This window comes from Sciurus vulgaris, assembly GCF_902686455.1.
Source record: "Sciurus vulgaris genome assembly, chromosome: 10".
In the NCBI taxonomy this organism is placed as follows: Eukaryota; Metazoa; Chordata; class Mammalia; order Rodentia; family Sciuridae; genus Sciurus; species Sciurus vulgaris.
The window spans coordinates 65455193-65479188 of NC_136470.1; the positions used below are offsets into that span (position 1 = coordinate 65455193).

The following is a 23996-nucleotide window of genomic DNA, read 5'->3' on the forward strand; positions in this document are numbered from 1 at the left end:
TAGGGCATACTCTGTAATATACACCATTGGTATTACAATGATGGACACAAGTCATGCATTTGTTCAAAACCATATAAATCTCAACACCAAATGTGAACCCTAATATAAATTATGACTCTGAGTGACAATCATGTGTCAACGTATGTTCATAGACTATAACAAATGTACCACTGTAGTAGGAAATTTTAGTAATGTGGGAAGCTATTCATGTGTGGAGGTAGGAGACATATAGGAAATCTCTGGACCTTATGCTCTTAAATCAAAATCTGCCCTAAAAATTCAAGCTTATTTTTAAAGATCATCACATAGTAGATCTTGAATAAAGTCTCAACAAATCTCAAAGACATAATATCATACTCTCAGCACAAGCAGTTAAACCAAAAATCAATAGTAAATAGATATGTTTGTTTCTTTGTTGTAAATAGATTTTTAAAAATTAATCAAGAGTTGTTTTGGGAATGTAAACATACAAAGCGAAGACATGAAGGGGATGAAATCATCAAGATGCATTGAAGACAAATGGGGACAAATGACAGAATATCACAGTGCCTTAATCTAGGAAAGAAAAAAAAATGGTTACAAATTTCCAAATGAGAAATTTAAGATAATTTCAAGTTAGGTTTTAAGGGGGGAAAATAATTTCCCAAAGGTCTTGGTGCTGTGACTAGAAATTCGAGCTCAAGACTGGAAACTCATGACTACCAGTTCAGAGCTCTTTTCACTATAACAGAATAGCACAATCAAACATGTCTGACTCAAAGCAGTAAATTATGTTCAGCCAAGGAAAAAAAAGTAATGAAAAGTCTTTGAGTCAGACTCCAGTATTTTAGCATGTATGGTAGAGAATGGTTACAATTTCAAAATGGCTTTAAATCAGAAGAGAACAATTTAGGACTTGAAAAGGGACAAAATTTCAGAATTAATGAGAAATAATGTCAAGATTCCCTGTTTGGTAATTTAAGGCCTGGTTTTTGCCATTAAGGTAATAAAACGTTCTTTAAAGTTAAAAATGACCAAACTATAGAGCACAAATAAATAAATTTATGTTGAAATCAATAAATTGTTGAAATAAAGTCAGTTTTATAATCTATATCCTAAAATTTCCTAAATTCACATCTAGTTTCAATTGGGCAACTGGTTGAACTGACTTATTTTATATAATTATTTTCTGACTGGATTTTAAAAATCTTTTTTTATGATGGAAATTTTCAAATAGAATCATAGTAAACCATGACTTCTTTTTACTCATCATCCATCCAATTCAATAATTAACAACATTTTACCTTTCATATTATACCTATTGCCAGGACCATTCATTTGTTTTTTCCAGAGTGGTTAAACTGATTTAAGATTAAGAACAGAATCATCTCTGATAAGGAAAAAGAAAGGATGGAAGAAATATTTTTGTACTATTATTGAGACTTGAACCAGGAAGATTACAGATCATGAGGCCTAAACATACAAGAGGCAAGGATAATAAAGTGAAAATCTGTTAATGACATGGTTCAGATATGTTATCTGACAATCAGTAGATCTGTTTATGGAGAAGAGTGTTTTGTTATTTTCAAACATTTTTTAGTCTCACGCCAAATAGTATGGCAGGAAATGCTGCAAAGCTTTAATAGAGAGATTATAGAGATTATAGTTTCTAAAATTAGGCATATCTTAAAGGAACATATAGGTTAATTTCATCATGTTTAAATTCATATACTCACTAACCTAACATATTCCAATAACCACCTATTTAAAGAATAGTTTGCACTATTCATAAAATATCAATACCACAGTCTCTATTTTTAATGCTCAAAATTTATTTTTATGTCCTTTGTAGTTCTTTTTATGCACTTGAGAAACTTTCCCCATTTTTAGGTTTTGAAATTTTTTAAATTAAAATTTAATGTTCCTCTTATCAAGTTCAATGGTCTTTCTTTTTTTTTAAGTATTGATAAAACTACATATTTCAGGACGTTAGGGGATCTTTTGAGTATTTAGACTCTCACTTCCATTTCCGATCTAAATGTTAAAAGCAGAGGCTACTAGAAGCTGACTATGCAGCAAATACAACTATATCTCAGACAACTAGATTGAAAAGAAAATGTGAAAAACGTCCTGCTGAGTTGTCTTAATTTTCATTGTGAAACCACAGGCAAGAATTGGCAGGTAGAGACAGGAGAGATGAATTTCTAATTGGGGTAAGGGAGTTAAAAATGAAATAACTAGTAAGGCCCAACTGAAGTTTTAAAGCATGAATCTAAGTATCAAGATCACATGTTCTTTTTTTCTCTATTGGGCCCTCCAAATTAACTTTCAATTGCAAATCCAATGAAGAGTCTAATTCCCCCCTCTATTTTCTGTAGTAAATGATGGCATAAAGCTGTTTCATGCTCTCCATTCTCCCTTAAATGTAAAAATTTTCCTCAATGTTCCCACCTACATTTGATGTAACTCAAGCCACATAATGATTGTACAATCCTTTATCTCTGATGTGATCTCCAATTTCCATGGATTTTTTAATTCAATCAAAAGGCATCACTATCCTACAATGCCTTTATTTGTCCCGCTTCTCCATAAAGTCTAATCCTGCTTTTCCAATGAACATTTTCTATAAAATTTCCTACATATTGATCCTATTCATTTTCTGACCACAAATTCCTAAAATGGATATTCCTTCTGATTACTATATTTCTACTATAGATTACTTATTGTAGTACCTTGGTGTCCACTAATCCTCATTCCCTCCTTACCATCACTTTCCCACAAGCCTGTATTCACACAGCTAGATCACTTATCAACTAGCACTTACCCCTCAAAATTTTACCTTCTCTAATTTCCAGTGTCAAACCTCTGCTTTTGAGGCAAAAATATATCAGTCAAAAGTCAGAACCTAGTAATTTATTGAGATATTACAATTACTGGAAAACATCCATGATTTTTGATAAGATGGAAGTACAGTTCCTTTCCAAATGATCTGTCATAGCCTAGTTCTGTGTATTATGGTAACACGCACCCCTTTCTGTGGCATCCACTCTAGGTTCATGAAGGCATGAGGGTCTTTCATCTACTTTATCAAATTTATACTTCTGTAAGATAGCACACAAGAGTATTAGGAGTCTTATGATGTATCAGTTTTGTCATCATCTCAATTTTGTGAGCACTTATTTTCATTACATTCACAGAAACTTGTTTCTCCTGAATGTCTGCCCTTCACATAATTAATTAAACAATTAATATTTAGGACAGATTAATAATTGAAGATATTCTAACATGACTTATGGATAAAAAATTTACTTATCTAATCATATAATTTATTTTAAAAATCAAAACAGACACAGAGATTAGAAAACAAAAGAGGTAAGCATTCTGGAAACACAAAAGGATTAAGAAGGGAAGCAGATTAAATTGTCAAAGAGTGTTTCTTTACCAGAAACATTAAGCAGAATACTTATCAATTCTCTGAAAAATATACCACCATATATGCTCTGGACATCCTAGGGGAGAAAAAGACAAATCAACGAGGGAAATTCCTTCAGCTAATGCTAAATATGACCTGAGACCTAAAGCTTGTCACTTACATAGTCAATTACTCAAAACCAGTAACCACACATTCAATCCATCATTTCCAAGGCAATTTTACATACTTCTCCAAGGTTATCTACCTCATATTTTCTACTCCCTTTCAAGATTGGCTTTGATGTCAATGTGTAACTTTATTCTCCTGAATAAAACTATTCTGTAAATCATCATAAAGTTGGTTCTGTTGAAGGATAACAGTGAAACTTTCACAAGGAACATTCCTTAGCATTGTCTGCATATACCATCTAAACAACTTGTAAACAAGCTACTTACCCACCCTCAGTCTTTGCTTCAACTGTAATATGGAGATAATGCTAACTACCTCAGGGAGTTGTAAGAAACAAATGAGTGAAAATATGTTTAAGCGTTGAATTGTTTGGCAAATAGTGGTGATATAGAACTAAAAATGAAAATAATAATTCCTAAGTGAATATGATTCCATTGGGTAATTTTATATTAACAAAAAAACTGCTAAAAGTAACAAATTAATAGTGTGTGTTTTGTATTTTGTTAAGAAATTACATATGAACTTGGAATCAAAATACATAAATGGATCAAATTTGGTATACTAATTGAATTCCTTTGAATTTTATAACATTGACAATATATTTTGTTCGCTTTTTTCTGTGTTTGTTTTCATATCTAACAGACTGGTATTATCAAACTGCAAGCTAAAAAAGCAGTTACTATAAGAAATGCTCTGGATGAACTTTTAGATTAAAAAATAGTACATGGATAATCTGAAGCAATAGTTTTTAAACTAAAAATTAGCAGTGGGTTGGGGAGAAGAGTTGACATTCAAGGAAAAGGCAGATTTAAAAAGATTCTCGGGGTCTTGCACCATCACACATAAAGTTTTATTATAAAATTTTACTAATCAAGAAAATGTATAACTTGTATAAGAATAGTCAAACCAACCAAGAATGTATAAAAGAATTTATGAGCAGACCCTTACCTAGATACAAACTTGCTATATAAGAGGTGGCACAGCAAATCACAGCAAAAACCACAACACATAATAAATATAGCTGGAAATGTATTACCCTTAAGAAAACAATTTAAATTTTTATTTCTATATAATATAAATTTCAGAGAATGATAAATACCACCGTAAGAGAAAATAATGAATATAACCACATAAAATGAGGATTTTTCTGCTTATTAAAATAACTAAAAGGAAGTGAAGAGATAGGGTACAAATTAGGAGAGGAAATAGAAAAGGCACCCAGAGTATAAAAAGAATTCATGAAAGTCAATAAAAAGAATCATAAAAAATTAAAAGGAAAAAATAGGTAAAAGACATGAACAACCATTTCACAGGAAAACACACACACACACACATACATGCTCACAGCCTCACTGATAAAGAAGAAAATTCAAATCAATACCACAATGAGATTTTTGGAGGGGCAAAAATTTAAAAATCTGACATTATGCTAAATAGAATATAGATCAACAGATTACTTGTGGAAGTGCATATGACTGATGTCATTTTGGGAAAACAATTGAACAATGTCTTGTACAGTTGAGCATTAACATACCTTATGACATAGCAACTCCAATCTAAATATACACAAGAAAATGTCTTATGTCACCAAAGAGAAATACACATGAATGTTTATACCAGCACTATTGATGGAAATGAAAGAGGAAACAAATCTAATAGGAAAAATGACTAATATATTTTGGCATAGTCCAAATATTATATAGAAGTAAAAATGAACTCTATAAATTATAGTTACATACAACATGGGTGAACCTTAATAACCTAAGCTTGAGAGCGAAAAAATCCAGGCGATAATGATTGAATTACTTTATTATTTAGTCACACATTTATATGTGGTAAATCTATAAATATAATTTCATTTTTTGAAAGAACTATGAAAAAATAAACACAAATTTTAGGACAATGGTACCTCTCAGGGCATACTGAAGAATATACAGACTGAAGTAAATGATTTTTAATGTTCAAATTCTTTGAGACAAGTTCACAGGTACTTATTTTGATTTAAGAGAATGGATGAATGAATAAGTGAATGAAATGAGGATAATACATGGGACAATGACTATGAATCATGTTATGATTAATTCTATGCACTCAGACTTCAATTTTTTTAAATGACAAATATTTTAGAAGTACTTCTCAAATTTTAATGTAGACATGAATGACATAGAGTCTTGCTAAAAGGAGTATGATGATTCATTAGGTCTAGAACAGAGTCTGAAATTCTATATTCTTAGCTTCCAGGTAATATGAAATGCTGCTCATCCCATAAAATCTGTATGATCCAGTCAATTCCAAATATTTGGTGGTAAGAGAATCAAATCAAGGCAACAATATAAAACCTCATTAATGAAAAGGTTTAAATAAGTATTTTATTTAGATAGCTTAAAACCTGGTTAAATTAAAAAGTAAGAGAAAAAAAAACCCACCACTATGGTTTTAAGATTGAATATCACTGATTCAAGAAATTCAGACTTAGGGCTTGGAATGCAGCTCAGTGGTACAGTGCTTGCCTAGCATACACAGGGCCCTAGATTCAATCCCAAGTACCTCAAAAACAAACAAACAAACAAACAAACAAACATAAAACCCAGAGACTTGAAGGCCAACTTATTAAACTGAACTGAATACTAACTAATATAATAGATGCCACATTTTGGGAAATTTATTGTACTACTTAGAAATAATGATTTTATTTTAGCCCATTTCAAAGAGAAGTAAATTTTGATAAAAGATATTGTAATTCAGAGTTTACTTTGAAGTAAAAGACATCTTTTTGAGAATTACAAGAAACTGAAAGGATTAATATCCGTATAAAGTAATATCCTTTGTAAGAAATAAAGATCACATTGGTTTTTTGAGGACCAGAATAAACAGATCACTTGAATTTTCCAGTGCCTTGGTGTTCACTAAAAAACTGCCAACTATTTGGAGAGAAAAATCACTGGTGGTTAGAAATTTATTTTTAAAAGATATAAAAGGAACAGAAGAGATGACTGACAATGACATACGCATCCAAGTATGTATGCAGCATATACTAAAAACACTACTACTTTAGTAGAATTTCTATCTTTAAACAAGAGTTGAAAAATATATTCAAAATACCACATAATTGCTGTTAATTCATATTTAATAAAGGTAATCAATACATAAGAAAGTGAAAATGTGTTCAATTTATTAAAAAGATTTCATTAAATGAAACATACAATATCAAAGAGAATTCAGGTAGTTTTTACTATTTAAATAAATGAAAAAGAAAGATTACTGTCTTTTTAAGAATTTTTTTACTCTAAAATCATATCCACTACTAGAAAAAGAGTAGGTTATATTAGTGAAAAGAAGGTTTATGAAGAAAGCAAAAATCAAATAATTGAGGAAAGAAAATTTTAAGTAGGGACATACTATAACATACTATTGGAAAAAAGAGTCAAGTATAATATAATTTATTTAGACTTAGATATATTTGTTTATTCCATTTTCTCCAAATCGGAATCTAGTTATCTTTAATAATAAGATATGTTAACATTCTATTCATTTTTGTAACAAAGGTGTTTTTAATCTTTTTGTAGTGGTGTTAACCTACTAAATATTAGGCATTTCCTGGTTCTCCCACACCCAAAAAACTAGACAATGACAAATCTGGTGTTTGGTAACTAAAATAATATAAAATATTTTACTACATAGAGTATTCATGCTGTAGTCACTATTTACTATGGCTATACGTTAGAAAATTTCCAATAAAACATAACAACAAAATCGTACTTAGCTATTCAAAACAATATAGCATTATCATTATGTCCAGATAGAATAAAGGCCCTGATTTCCCATCAAAATATCCATATCTCTATAATGGAACAAGAGATCATCAGGAGATGTACCTGAATGCAAAATGTCCCTTAATGACCAGGAAAAGAAATGAAGAAATTCTAAAAATCTTAGACTTTAAGCAATTGACTATATTCATATCATCAATAGACTTCACTGATTTGTCTGTTTCAGGTTTTGATAGTTTCATCAGTAATATGTTCCATCTATAATATGTTGAGGTTTAATATTAAACATGCAACTTGAAATACAGATACATGACCATTAACGGAAAAAATGACTCCCTTCAGATTTTCATCATAATTCTTTGCACAATGCATTATGCTTCTCAAAGCACATCAACATTATTGAATTTGACCCTCACAAAAGCCATGTGAAATAAGCAAAATACAACTATCACAATTTTAAAGATTAAGACTCTTGAGGCACAGAAATCAAGCTTTTTGCCTACAATAATTACATACTTCCAGTTCTATTCTTCCCTCTAATACCTTTATTTCATTTTTACCTTTATATTTCATTTTTACATTTTATTACCTTGTTGAAATCACTATTATACCTGTAATTTATGGAGTCAAATCAGCAAATATTTATCAGCTAAATTCTAGTGCAAGGCACTAATTCATGTACACTTGGCATTTTAATTAATTTGTAACATCAATAGAAGTAATATTAAAAATATTTAATAACTGACACAGAAAGGTACTGAACAAAGAAAATGAACACTGAACTAACTAAAACTTGCCCCTAAAATTTTACTAAGGATATCAGCTTCACATCAGCCCTGATGCAAGTTTGGCCTATAGACATGTGATGTGATCCCAAACTATATACCATTTGTAGATAAGTTTGTTTGACCTGAAAGCCTACAAGATCATCTAAAGAGTTAAGAGAACAGTAGAAATTTCTGGTAGCAAGTAATACAAAATTAAAGAAAATGTAAACGTAAAGGAAAAAAGCAATCTTCCTGGATACCAACAACAGAAATAAGAACTCTTTAGCATCAAAGGTAGACCTAATATTTTAAAGGCTTAATATATTCATAATATATATTCAAATACATTGAATTTTATTAAAATCCATACGTAGAATTTTTATTTTTTAGACTTTTTAATTCATTTTTCTTAGTGTAACTTGTCTTTTCCTTTATTGCTTGGCACTATTGCTCTCCTTTCACAATTCCTCCCATAGCTAATCCATTTTAACAATTTACTATGCATCTTACTATATTCTTCTCCCTTTGCAAATAATTATACCATAAAGTAGATATATACATAGCTAGATATTACATTTAAATACACATATTCAGGAATTTTGTCATTATTATTCAAAAACTGAATGTTACACATACTTTTCTATCCAGGACTCTTCTCACTCAACAGTAATTCTTGGAAATTCTTTCAGATCACCTGAGACAGTTTTAATTCACATATTTTAAAGACTACATAGCATTCTATGGTGTGATTTTGCTCATAAATGTGACTTTTATTATAAAGTACCCCTTGTTATCTCTTCCAAACTTTTAAACTTAAATCCTATCTTGTTTGATGTCAATGTTACCACTCATTTTTTCCTCTTTTATTTGTTTGCATTGGCTTCATATCTTTATACCCATCATTTTACCACCATTTCTTCATAACTTTGTCTTAGGTGTTTTTCTAATAATATAATTTTGCTGGCTTGTTTTCAATGTAATCTGACATCATCTATGTTTTAATGGGAGAATTTAGTCCATGCATATTAAATGCAATAGTTTGTAATACTTAACTTTATAACTTACAATTACTTTATTTTTTGTTACTGTTACAGTTTCCTGTATTTTGTTTAAACAAGTGGCAATGCATTCTGTTTTCTTAATATGCAAGTTCTAAGTGATTTTCCATCTCATTATCTTCCCTTTCCTAACTCTATTTAAACAGATACTGTGTATCTGTTCATCATGTATGTGACATTTTTCTCCCACCAAAAGATTCCGCACCTTCATTTTCTCTTGTGATGTCTTTAGAATAAGTCCCTGTCTTGTTTTTTGCCTTTCTCCTCATTCCTTACCATTTGCCTCCTCTTATACTTTAGCTACCCAGCCCCCTCTATTTCCTATTTCAATGGAGCAGTTTACTACATTTAAATTTTTTCTTACAGAAAGATGATTCTTTTATTTCGAGATCCTGAAATTACTTATTTTAAATATTGCTAGTCACCTATCTTTAAGATGAAATTTTATCTATATTTTCACATGCAGAATTATATGTAAATGTTCATTATTAGTCATTATTTTCCTCTTCATTGTCTTCATCCTGAAGTCTTTGTTCTGGTTCATTTGTTGTTTGCTTATAATCTGTTCTCAAGCATTTTTCTCAGATGGGGTATAATCACATATGCTCTTGCATATCTCTTTATGCATTTCACCTTAGGTCCAATTGGTAACTGAGATTTTTAGATTACACTTATTTCCTTTTTGAAGTCCGCAGAAGTTTATCTTCTAGTTTCCAGGACTGCAGATATGTACTTCTGAGACTTTGGAATATTTTTCCTTTATAGAATTTTGTTCATTCTACTTAGGAGTTGTTTCAATTAATATGCAGAATTCACAACTTTATCAGGATATACCTGTTTTTCCTTTTGATCAAGACCATAAATCAGTAAACACTTTCAATCCATAGACTGATTTTTCTTAATCTGATATTTGCTTTTTTAACTTATATTTCTCCTTCATCAATTCTAATTGTTTCCTCTGTAATTACTATTATTCACATGTCCTGATTTCTATATTCTGCAACTCTCACCTTTTTAGTTAAGATATGATTTTATTTTTGTTTTGTGCTTTGATGTATTTCTTGCATTTGGTCTTTTAGTATATACTAATTCATATTTCTTCATCTTTTTTCTTTTTTCTTCCAGTACAGGGGCTTTCTACCACTGAGTTATATTCCTAGTCCTTGTTTCATTTTTTATTTTGAGACAGGGTCTCACTAACTTGCTGACGTTGCCTGTGAATCTGCTATCAATTACTGGCATGTGATGCCATGCCAGCTCCTATAATTCATATTTCAAAAATGACCATGTTTTCCTTCCATTTGTCCACTAAGTTGTTCAAATGAGGTATTTTTTTATTACCTGAAATTCTCTTATTTGAATTTCCTTAAGGGCTCCTAATTTATTTATTTACTTATTTCAAGTTTCAGTTCCATCTATATTAGTCAATAAAATTAGCTGTTTTGGGTGTTTTTTTCCAATTTTCCTACCTGATCTTCTTGTCTCATTTTTTACTGGGTCTCCACAAATGGATTGTTAAATTTTCATTGATAACTGGAGTTCAGGTATGGTGAGAGAATTCTAAATGAAAGAGGTATCACAGGTGGTAAAAAGCCAATATTGACTGTCAGTGCCCTGCCAAGGCACATGGAAGAATATCTCCACGTTGTCCTATCTCTATTTCTTTTTAGCCTCAGAGACAGAAAATACTCTGTTCAGCTATTTTGACTTTATAGCTATTTGGGAAGATTTGGATTCTTAAAATACATATTCTTCTTCTTCCTTAGGGGCTAACAGACTTCTGAAGTCCAATTTCTTCCCAATGTCTGCTGTTTTCTGATGTTGACCCTGGACTCCTGTAGTTTTTCTCCTAGTTACTTGCCCAATTGAAGGAACAAAATTTCTACATACATATCAATGTGCTTTTTAAGTCATCTATTTTAAAATAGTCTAGGGTGTGCAGGCCTATATTTGGACTTCATTATTATTATTCCCCCAAATCAACAGTTTCCTCAGAAGACATATTCCTGCATATAGTATATAAAAATGATATTTTTTGTATTCTCTTAAGATACTGATCTGCAAATATACTACAGCTATTAATCACTTTATGTAAGCTTTAGTGCAATTCCAGTTTTAATTATTTCAGGGCATAATTATCTTTGGTTTTGAAAATAACTTCAAATCAATTTGTTGTAGTTCCAGTTTGTACAAAAACAAAATTATGATTTTGGACAATCAAGTAAAATCTCCAATATGTACTAGCAAGTTCTAAAAATACGAAAAGGATGTTACTATTATACAGGAATTAAACATGTATCCAACGTGGTTTACCTATATTGGCTTCAATATTGTTCACAGTCCAATTATCTTTTTCACTTTCTAAAAGAGCTATGGATGTAATATCATTAACATTAAAGTATTTAATTAGAATTATTTTCTAAATAACTCAGATGGGGTAAAACTAACAAAAAGTACTTTAATTATATGAAATTTCATAAACTTTTTTGAAGAATTAAAAAGCTCAAATGAAATGTTCAAAATCTCAATTGCGATCTACAAAGTGCAAAAAGTACTATGGTTTGTTTGTCCTACTAACCAGATTAGAATCATATAGGATATGAAATTTGGGTTTCATCCTTGAATCAATAGGTAATATAATTCTGTGTACTCTATTCAACACAATATCCTGAATTGATTGTAGTAGATTTGCTTTACCATTGATGGGTGATATCTGATATATTTCTTTTTTGAAACATGATAAATGTACTTTTTTATTGAACTTGCCATGATAGAATTTCATTAAGTATCTAAAAGGATGAAAGATCATGAGCATGTGTAAAAATGTTTGGGTCCTGGAAAATTACAGAGAAAGTCTAAAACAAGTAATAATTTTCACAACTCTAAATCTGAACCAGAGTTAGCTAAAGATCAGGAAATGGTTACACTAGTACACAAAAATTAAAGAAAGTCATATTCCTCAGATAGATTTAAAAAAAAAAAGCCCAACAACATTTATTGAATACCACCTGTGTGACAAATATCTTGGCCACCAAGATAAGTAAAGCATAGCATCTGTCCTTAAATACCACATTTAGTGTGGTTTAAGTCTGTTACTTTTCCTAAGTGAAAAATCTCAAAAACGAGTTGTGAGTTAACTGCACATAGAACACAAAACTGAATCAAATTCACTTTATACTGGAACCATCCATTTTTGCCAAATAAAACTCATCATCACACATTAAATAGAAAGTGTCATCATTACACATATAATAGAAAGATATGCATAACCCAAATACACAGAAAAACCAGCATTTATTTTTGCCTCCTGTATACTTTGTTTCAAATTCTAACTTTGTTACAAATGTTGAGACTGTAATACAGAATATCTGAATGGAAGGACCTGAAATCCTGTTCATTTTTTCCTTTTTTGCGTCTCAGCTTAAAAGACCCCTCTATATCATAGTGTTACTTTGCTCTAGAACAAGAAAGATGAAGAGCATACGTTTTGCCAGGTGCTGTGGTTCACGCCCGTAATCCCAGCAGCTCCTGAGGCTGAGACGGGAGGATCTCAAGTTCAAAGCCAGCCTAGCAACAGCGAGGCTGGAAGTAACTTGGTGAGACCCTGTCTCTAAATAAAATACAAAATAGGGCTCAGTGGTCAAGTGCCCCTGAGTTCAATCCCTGGCACACCCCCCAAAAAGGGCACAAGTTTTCAAGGGAGTATATCTGGTGGCCATATATATAAAGGATAATGAAATGCAAACAACATAGCTGTTAAGAAGACTAGGTACTATAGGATATCCAAAGAACTAAAACAAGACTAGATCTAAAAACAAACCTGAAGAGGAAAGCTCTCAGGCTAGAATTGAATGTTAATTTTTCCAATTTCACAATATATTTTTTCAGTGATATAACCTGAAAAATTATTATTGTACTACATACCATAATGTGCTAACAATAAGAATCTGAATAAAATATCAGAGATACTGTGGTAAGTCCTGTAAGTGACGTTAAAGCATTTTCATTATTCTTTCACACTAATATATGTAACATAGCTCAAAAATAAATATTATCTCTTAAAAACCTCTGAAATCTTTAGTACCTTGTAGACAAAGGATGTATGAGTATGAATACTTGGTTTGAGGTATATTATCAAATAAAATTAAAACTTTCTTTCATTATAGTGACATACTAAGGTAAAGTTAAAATTACATGAGCAAAGTCTAGACTATGTTCCATGCTAACCTTGGTAGACCCTGCTTTAAAATTCCATGAAGGGATCAAAGGTTAAATTATGTAAAGAATTAAAATTAAAATATAAGTTATTTTACCCCTCATATCCATCAAACCCTCAGAAAAGAACAGGTATTTTCTTGTATTTGAAAGCTGAACTCAGCTTATAAATGCCCCTAAGAACAGTTCAAAATTGGCACACAACAGGCACTCAAGAAATGGGTTTACCACATAGTTTACTGTACTAATCAGATACTTTGTAGTATGCTTAGAGGCGTTGCCTAAATCTAGGCTAGCATTGATTCTTGTGGATTTTTGTGTGTGTGTGCCCGAAGTATAGTAGTCTCTGTATTTCAAACACTAGGGTTTCTGAAATAAATATAAGGGCAAAGATAACAAATAATAAACATAAAGGCCTTCCAAAGTCCGTAGGATCTACACAGTTTGAATATATTATTTATGTTCTACCATATCTTTATTTCCCTATGATACCTAATTATTGATTATTCAAGCTGATTTGATTTAGTATTTCTTTTTAACTTCTACCTTCCCAATACACTCAGTATTTAACCTTTCCTTTGACCTGTTCCTACTGATTTTCACTGTTATCTATGGCACCACATCAGGAGGCAGCTACTGAATGTATTCTCTGTAAAATCTTTGCACAAATTTCCTCAGCATTTTTAATTCTAGACTGAAGAGTTAAATTGTAAAAACCAGACTCTCCCATAGCAACCATTCCTATTACTTACAACTCTGACTTTGTGCCCTTCTCTAGAACCTTCTCCAACTCTAGTATGCCTTTCTCTAAATAAAATTACCAGTACTAATCTGAACAAGCTCTGAGTGAAAACAGCCCCAAAGTTTAGGTGCTTTAGAGCTAGACTTGAGTTTGAATTTCCATCTGTTATATACTAGCTATGTGACTTTGGAATATTTAATTACCCTTTCTGAGCCTTAGCTTATCATGAAAACTGGCATAATAAAGGTACCTGTTTCCTATGATTGTGGAACTAACTAAAAAATACATATATAACCAATGTCTTGTTCAGAGTAAGCTCATAATAAATGTTAACTACTGTTGTCCTTTTACTGAATTATTATTATTCAGTACAAGGATAAAATGCACTTAACTTTCTTTTCAGTGTGCTTCCCTCTAAAAAAGACACCAATGTCTTTAGAAAACAGTCTACAGTAAGTCCTCAATACATGTGCTGAGTTTTAGTCAACACTCCAAAATCAGTTTCACTTAAGCCATTTAGAGTATCTTTCCCATTATGTGCATGCTTTGAAACACTGAAATCACTTTTTGTCCCAAATGATTTATCTCAAAATTTTTCTTGCAACTTCTATTAACTAGACACTTGATAGGCTAGAATTGCTTATACTGCCTATTATATTGTAGAATTTACTAAATATTCTATGGGGTGATTTACAAAACATTATATGATCAGTACCAGGAACATTCGGAGCTGTGTGTAGATGTAGGAAAGGCAAAGGATTCAGATTTATACAAATTTTTGCAGTTTCTGTTTACATTTGTGAATAGGTATCATTTAATAGATTTGAGCCTCTCATAAGCATTTATAATAGCAAAAGAAATAAATGAGTCAATTAAAGGACCTAAGTGGAACTTTAAATGAAAACACTGAGGTTCTCATTAAATATAGATTTATAAAGTATGTCCACATGAATTGCATCCAGTTGTTTTTTCTATGTATGACAGGACAGTGTGTGCAAAGTCTTTTCTAACACAGACTCTTTCCAGTACCCCATATGAAAATAGTCAAATTTGTCTGCTTTATCATCCCTCCTATGTAAATCTATTCCTGGATGGGTATAATGTAGGATCTAAAATCAAATGCGTAGTTAAAAATTACAAATTTTCTAAGATCTGTATGGAGGCAGTTCCTGATTACTCGAAGTATATCTACTTCTCACTTAAAAGAGGTACAAAAACCAAGTTCACTTTTTTCCCTTTGGAGACATATTTATTGAACTACCTGTATATTTTATGAAATTAGAAAAGACTAGGAGTGAATTCATTCTGTTATTACCTGTTTTCCCTAGGTAAACAATTCTATGCTGGATGAGATTCAAAGAATCAAGTTTATGAATTCAATTATAAATATAGCTTCCTGAGTTAAGGCCAGTTGGTGAAAAATTCATACTAATAAACTAATAAATTTATTATATTTACCAACTTCAAGGAATTATAAGCTCTTAATATTTTTGTCTACAGTGTTTAACTATAGACAGTTATATATTATGCTTAATTTGAAAGCAGGTATTATTAAATTTAAACTACCAAGGATTAAAAGGAAAAAACAAAGTAAAGTATTTTACATATGAGTATTTCACTTTTTCCTGGTGGTCTAAACTTCACCAACCAGTATCACTACCTGAAACTAAGGACTCAAATGTTGATGAAAACATTATCAAGGGATGATGAAACTATGGTGGAGATCCACACAACTATATGACATGCCGCAAATCATACCACTAGTTAGTGGCAACACTCAATTTAGACCAACTTCTACTAGCTCACTCTTATACCCAAGATTTTGACAATATACAATAAAATAATTAAATTTAACATGAGGTATTGAAAAGGTAGATGTTGTCCCCTCAAGTAAAAAACTTGTTAAAAACCTCCTTAATTACATATTCTTAGGAAAGTAAGTTTAGAATACTGTAAGACTGTTAAAAAAAAAAAACTGATTAAAAGTAAACTTAAAATTTGAATTTTCCCTTAAATCAAAACTACAGTAGAGCACATTTTTTTATCAGAGATGTGTGTGTGTGTGTGTGTGTGTGTGTATGTATGAGACAGAGAGAGAGAGAAAGGGAAAGGAGGATATGGTGGTTGTTTTTGTTTGTTTTGTAAATTGTTAAAGATTCTTCTAGTTTTGCAATGGTAATCTGTGTTCCAAGAATGAAGGTACACATAAAACGAATTTCTGATCATTTATAAAGCAGTGAAGTATAAATAAGTAAATCTTTATAAACTTACCAATGACAGTGAGATAATGGATCCCAAGAATTTCAAAACTAAAAACCCAGATATTTTTAATCTTGTGTTGAATTAGAAAGAACACCTCTTAAAAAGTCAAAAGTAATTGAAAAGAGATTAAATCAGTACACCTAACTCTCTAAACTGTGTGTATATTTTTCCTGAAGTGCATATTCATGAGCTGACAGTAAAGACAGGCTGCCTGCTTTAACTATAGTTTTGTTTACCTCATACTGTCAAGAATGGATTTTGACACAGTATTAATATTGCTATTTTTATTGATATAATTAGTGCTGCTATAAATAATTCCTTGGCGTGCCATATCTAACTATCATTACAATCAGCAATATTAGGGCTTCTTTTTCTTATATAACAACTTGGAAATAAACTTCTGGCCCACAGAACCAAAGTGACCTCATAAAAAACGAAAGTTTTTTAGTGAAAAAACGTCAACAAAAAAAAGTTGTCCTGTCAATAGAGACTACTGTTTTGTGTATGACTTCACTAAACAAACTAGTTTATATTTGTTTGAAACTAAAGTTTCTCACCAATCTGCTGTTTCAATTTCACATCACACCATATTGTACCTAAAACAGGCAATCTGGATTCCTGTTGCAACTTTTTTTTTTTTCCCCCAAACAGCTCAGGAATGAATCTGAAATATAAGGTTTGAATCTATAAAGCACAAAAATTAAGATACCCCAAATTGAGAACAGGTCAATAAAATAAGCATGCCTGAAAACGTTTGTATAATTGCTAGTGGGTGGCCAGTCCATTTGTTTTTGATCATTACATGAAAGCAAATCAAACATATTTTATCTTGCCTCCAGAACTCATCAGCTGTGACAATAACCTTATCTAGACCTTGAATTGTTTGTTCATTAAACAAAGTGGGCAACTGACCCAGTGCATATTCAACAGAGTATGAAGGCCAAAACAAAATGACAATACAGTTCAAAATAAGTTTGTCGACATTTTAAACTAGTATATTAAAACCTTTCTTTGTCTCTATCACCATTTGACAGATGGTTAGCCCTCACACAGCCTAGTATCTCTGGCAAAGAAATGACTGTGTCTAGCCAATAACACCCCAAATTTTGACTTAAAATGCACTGTACACATGCTTAGACTTACCTTACAAATATGAATATTAATAGAATTAGTCATGCTTATTTTATTACTATAAAAAGCTTGACAAATGTCAGGATTTTATCTTTTGAACTATGAATACCTTGTTTTGAAACTCTCATCTATATAATGTGGATTCAGGTCCTACGAACTTCCCATTTCAATTTCTATTCATTTATGGAGGGCTTGGTAATCACACTTCAAGAAAACTTCCAAAATAACATGCTACCTTCCTCCAATAAAACTTTACAAAGATTTAACTAGTTTTTGTTTCTATATTACCCATAGTTAAGTTCTAGTAACAAAGTATGTTAAGCAAAATCACCTGGGAACTTTGAATGCATTTCATATCAAGGACCACAGGGCAGAGCTGGAATTATTTATCCAGTACTGAAATATATCTTTATTAAAAAAAAAAGTTCATATATAAATATATACTCAGACACATATAAACACACATTGTCCAACCACCCATATTAGAATTAGGTAAAGTTCTTAGTTTTTACCGTTCTATTAACCAACCATTCTTCCACTTTGCCTTTTAAAAAAATATTCAGCTAAAGCAATACATTTCATGTTATAAAATCTTCATATCCTACTAAATCTTCGTATTTATACCTTTCTTATGATGACAGATCCTCTAAAATGTATTAGTATAGAGGTTGATTCTGCTACATATTAGCATAAGGAAAGATCCTGATGTACATATGGAGATACAAACCCTTAACATCTGAGGATGGGAGTACTGGAAGAAGAAAGATTGTGTATAAAATAAGCTATCCCATTTAAGAACTAAACTTGCATTTGGCTTACAAAGTAAGATTCTCAATGATAAAGAGAAAAATAAAAATCAGAACTTGTTCTCTAAGAACCATGAACTAAGTTTTGAAAAGGTAAGACACCCACTACATGAAGTCACAAACTCAGAGTTAAATTATATACTCATTTAATGAGGTACCAAGTTTCCTTCTGTTAGAACCTAAGATTTTTCCACCTACAGATTAAATGATTAAAGTAATGCTAAAATCTGCTGTAATGTTCCTCTTGCATTACAAATGGTCTATTAAATCAAAGATATGCCAATCAAATGCTTATGGAGTTTTAAAAAAAAGGTTTAAATAACAGATTTTTTGTGCAGTCCTCCCTTTTTCAGGTTCTTTAATGTCAACTATAAATTAATTACAACTTCCCTCTTCTTTTGATAAAACCACAACTAAAAAGATTAAGGTACTTGATTTTTCACATTTATTCCTAAAACAAATCTTAACTAAAAATCAACAGCTATTCTAACAATTGTTTTACCATACTTAGCTAACAAGACAATGCTACATTTGAATTTTACAGTAAATTTCAAGACACAAGATATTTTCAAATATAAAGCAACATTTTTATTTATTTTAAAAACATGCTTAAAATGGTGAAAAACATAAAATCCCTGTCAAAAAGACTTACTGAAATATATGGAAATGTTTCATAACAGTAACAAAAGGTACAAATAGAAGTAAACTAATAGTTCCCTGTCCTATAATTTGCAAATGGTAAACACTTTCCTCTCCCTGAAACTTCTATAAGATTTTTCAATTCATAGTTCCTAAAAATAAGAAAGCAGCTAGAGTTTAAAGTTTCATCCAAAAATCTCATTTCCTAGCAATGCAGGGTACACAAACTGTATGTGACAGTACAATGTAAGTTCCACAAGGGCAGGCAATTTCTGTATTATTCACTGTCAACATCCCAAGTGCCTAGAACAATGTCTTTAACAGTCTGATGATTTAACCATCAATTTCAGAAAAACATGACTATTTCAGAGAATAAAACAATCCATTCAGCTCCATTTCCATATTCTAAATGTTTTAAAGTTTCTTCCTATCACTTATTCTGAAGATATTTGGAATAATTTGAAATTCACTTATAAATTATAGATCCTTTACAGGAATTTGTTGGTAGCCCTATTGCTCTTCTGAAATGACCTAATTATTTATTTGGTCTAGTCATTTTTCCAGGAAGTCCAATTTTTCAGAAAGTTGTTCTGAAGACTTTCACTAATGAGACAAAAATAATTCATTAAAATTGCTTTTCCTTTAGATTTTCTTCCTTATCCAAGCAGTCAAATTCTTATTAAATTGACAGAGAAGCTGGATATTGGTGGGTCTCATCTTTCCAGGCTAACTGTACAGGAAACTGGCATCACCTCAAATAGTTCTAAATACCTATCCTCCCCACCCCACCCCCCAAAAAAACTTCCCACATGAAGTTTCTCCTTCCTCAATTATTTCCTTTAATCTCATCTTGCTTTTCAGTAGCTAGTGGTGCACATGATCTGCATCTGTATCTTCTTGGTATAGTAGTAGTCTTAAAACACTGGCCTAGATGGCTAAGTATAAAGACTTCTTCCTGGAAATGAATAAAATTTGACAATTTTTAGTCTCAAATTTCTTTAACCTTTTAAAATTGGAACCTCACCATGAAAGGGCATGCAGATTTGAAGGCTGGTAGCCAGTAAGTTTGTCACACACTCTTCATATGCAAGAGGCCTTATATTTCACTGGTGTTTTAAGGTTTGAAATCACAAAATCAGAAATACCCAACTGCTCAACTCACTTAAGCAAGCTATTGGATTTCTAAAAAATTTTTCTTCTCACCTGTTTATTTGAGCACCATGTGTTCTCAAATTTAAAGTCCTTCAAAACTGAGCTCAGTGGAAATCACAGCCCCAATCTCAGGAATTAAAACTTGAGCAAAGAACAGTAACATCAGCAAACTTTCAAGAACATCTTCAAAACCTTTCTGGGGATAATAAAATTCAAGAGATGGTACAGGGATATCACCATGTACTATTTGTGATTCAATTCTGATATATTCTAGCTAAGAATGAAAAAGATTAAGGGCATGATTATCAATGTAAGCAGCGTTTTTCTTTTCCTAGAAATAGAAAGAGCCTCAGTTGCAAAGCAAAAATGCAGAACAGTCAAATTTTGACCCATCAAATCTACACCTGGGTGGGCAGGGTAGGGGTGGAGTCTATTTCCACAAGGTGGCAAAAGGTCCTTCAGATTAGGAATAGGAACAGGATGAAATTGAACCATTTTAAGTCAAATTCAGTGTTGACATGTATATAATTTATTTACAAAAAAGTAATTATATGCCTAAAACTTTCAATGGCAACAAGTTACAACAGTTAACTTTAGAACAGAGTTCACTAGAAAACACTGGTAGAATGAGTGGCCTCCAGTATTATCAGCTGAAATTTACAGAAGGTATCCAGGGACAAAACGCCATTTCAGCAACATGTCGGTAATTTTAATGATAAAAACAGTGAAGATAATTTTCATACTTCTAGAAAGGTAACATGTTTCAATTTAGTTTGGGCCAATGCTGACTCTCAGGACAGTACTACACCCACGGCTTCAAAATTACTTCCTGTTTCATTCAGATTTTTACTGGAGAGCTGTCATCCTGCTACTGACCTCATTCAACCCCATTGAGAGTAAAAGATCAGCGGATTACCGCGCTAGGTAGTGTAGCTGTACGCCATATTGTGTTTTTCGCTAATGTTTACAGTTTGTGTGTGCGCCTAACATATGCTTATGCAAGTGTGTTTATCAATAAAACTTTTAGAAAATCCCTGCCTCCTGCCTCTCCAGCATCCTTAAAAAAGGGTAACGCCTTCGGGGTTGGGGGAGGACCTGAAAAGCCACACGGACAGGAATGCATTAAACAATGTAAGGGAGCGCACATAAACTTTCAAAAATCTTCCAACCGTTTTCTCTCATATCAAAACGCGTTAACATTTTTTAATGTTTCCAAAGTGGCCCAAAGAAGGAGAGAAAGAAGGAAAGATGGGTCTTCCCTTCCCAAGCCCCCTCCTCTCTCTAGTCCTCGAAGCGAAGCAGGCGAGGGCCGGTAGCTCCGGCGTCTGGAGAGGCGTCCAGCGGCTCTGGGGCCAGGACACCTCCCGTCCCCAGTTCTCTGAAGACGCTCCAGAGACCGCGAGAGCCACGGCAAGCAGGGGAGGGCGAGGAGGGAGGGGGCGGAAGACAAGCGGGCGCCTCTAGCAGCTCCGGAGCCCCGGCTAGTCCCCCTCAGCTCCTCTTCTTGGAAGCGGCAGCTCCAGGCGCAGGGAGTAAAGAGAAGAAGGCAGAAGACACGTTTCCAGATGCGGGACGCCCCGCCCGCTCCCTACACCCGGAGACCCTCCCAGCCGGGTCGGGTGAGGGCGCAGCCGGACGCGAGGAGGGGCGTCCGGGGGAAGGGGCGCGCGCGGGGCGGGGCGCGGGACGCGCGCTGGGCCGGCAGACGGCCCGCGGGCTCGCGGCTCGGTAACTCGCTCCCCCAGCCCCACCCCGCTCCCTTCTTTCCTTGCCCCGCCGCCCCCCACTCCAGCGCCTCGCAGACGCCTGGCCCCCCTCGGCACGCACACACCCATCTCTCCCCCCCGGCCCCACAACAAATTAGAGTTTTTGGCGTTACCTCCTCGCGCTCTTTAATCTTCTTTCCTCAACTCCTAAACTTCCCCCCGCCCCTACTTCTTCGGCAGAAGGCCCACATTGGGCGCCTCATGCCGCGAACCTCTAGCTTTCACCACTATTTGGTTGCTCTCATGCCACTCTTGGCTTCAGTGAGCCAATAAGAATAGGACGCCCCTCGTGAGGTTGCCGCCCATAAACAAAATGCACTCTTCCTCCTCCCCTTTCTGTCCCCGCCCCCAACTAACCCTTCCCTCATCTCTACCTTCTTCGATTGGGCCAGGAAAGACCCAATCTGCTATCTTAAGCATCCATTGGGGCGAGGAAACTTCGCTCTGAGTATTGTTAATAGACGATTGGTAGACAGTCGTCCTACTCCCCCCGCTCTGCCGCACCTTCGCCCACTCCGGAGAGGTCAATCGCCTCTCGTCGTTCAGTGATCCGACAGATGGAAAACTATTGGTCCGCAGAGCCTGTCAGACCGGACTGGAGTGGGCCATGATTGGCCGACATAGACACGATCAAGTTCGGTTGTTTACTCCTCCGCCCCTCCCGGTTTTTCCTCCACGCCTCCGTCCCCTCCCAACCGCTTTTACTTTCTACGCATTTCTATTTCCTCCTTTATTTATTTATTTGTGATAAACTTAAATGACCCGAGGACGGAGGCGGGACTCGAGGAGAGGCCCGAGGATGACGAATGGCGGCCTAGGGCCAATTGTCGAGGGGACTGAGGGGTGAGGGGCAGCGGCGGTGACCAGTGAGAGGCAGGTGTCTGGAGCGCTCTAGGCCTATGGAGCCGGGATGCCCCAGCGGAGGCGGCGGTTACCCGCTGTCTGGCGCGGCGAGACGCGCGGAGGGGGAGAGCCGCAGGAGGGTAGGAGGGGGTGTCGCCGTCGCAGACGGCTGAGACAGCAGGATGGAAACCGAAGCCTGGGTGGTGGGAGGGAAAGCAAAGGAGAGGGTCTGGCGTGGTGGCAGCGCACAAGGCCACGCTGGGTCGTCTAGATTCTTGAGAAATGGGACAGGGGTTGCCAAGGCAGGTCACAAGAGGCCGCCTAAGCAATGCCATGGCTCAAAGGGAGAATCTGTTCTTTTAGAAAAATACTATGTAAAACAGTTTGGAATAAGCCGCCCTTAATATAAATGAGGATTTGTTATCCTACCAGAAAAAGCAGATTATGTTTCTTATTACCAAACGCCTGAAGTACCAACGACCCAGCCGAAGCCCACAAAATTCAATAACCTGAGAGCTAGAAGGAGCAAATAAAGCAACACGAAAAAAATTAAATGCAATTCAGATGCTTCAATAAAACCTTCATTCTCGTCCATGTGTACTCAACATGGCTCTCCCCAGAGCCAGATTCATACAAATATTGGTCCAATACTCAGGCATTGGGGTGAAAAATGAGGCTCAAGGCCAGCAGAAAGCCCAGATAGAGTCCTAAAATGAATTCCTTAAAAGGACTAAGATGGAAAAAAATAATTGCCCTTCAGTATACAAAGAAAAATAATTCCTGCCAAAATAAGAAGTTGAAATGTTTAGGGAACTTAAATAGTGATCTATCACACAAAAAAGAGACTATCAAAAATACAATGCATATAAAATGTACTGTATTTTTTTATTTGAAAATAACATTGTTTTTAAGACATGGATTTGATGTAGAGTTTCCAATAGACTTAAATTAAGTCTTCTGGATTTTAATTTAGGTTTCATTGGCACATGCAGCCTGCTTTCCACACTAACTGCCAGGCTTTGACTAGATAGAAGTCTTTGGCAGAATATAAGCAAAATAGATTAGCCCTAATGAAAAAAAGCACAAGGCCTTGACCTCATTAATACCTTAAAACTATCTTAAGAATTATATATATATGAGACTTTCAGAATGTAGAAAACGATTGTATCACATACCTAAAGACCAGTGAGGTATACAAATTGCTATAGAGAATGGAAGCCAGAACATTTTTGAATTTATACCTAAATCTTACCTAAAGTGATGTA

The 23996-nt window shown here is 33.9% G+C and overlaps 1 long non-coding RNA gene across 1 annotated transcript in view; it reads right to left on the minus strand.

Annotated features, from left to right (window-relative positions):
* The window catches only part of LOC306670646, a 667486-nt gene extending 645317 nt beyond the window's left edge, over positions 1-22169 (minus strand). The window contains exon 1 of the long non-coding RNA XR_013766465.1: positions 22002-22169. This is a non-coding gene — a long non-coding RNA (uncharacterized lncRNA). The remainder of the gene's footprint in view (positions 1-22001) is intronic.
* Positions 22170-23996: the final 1827 nt, after the last annotated feature.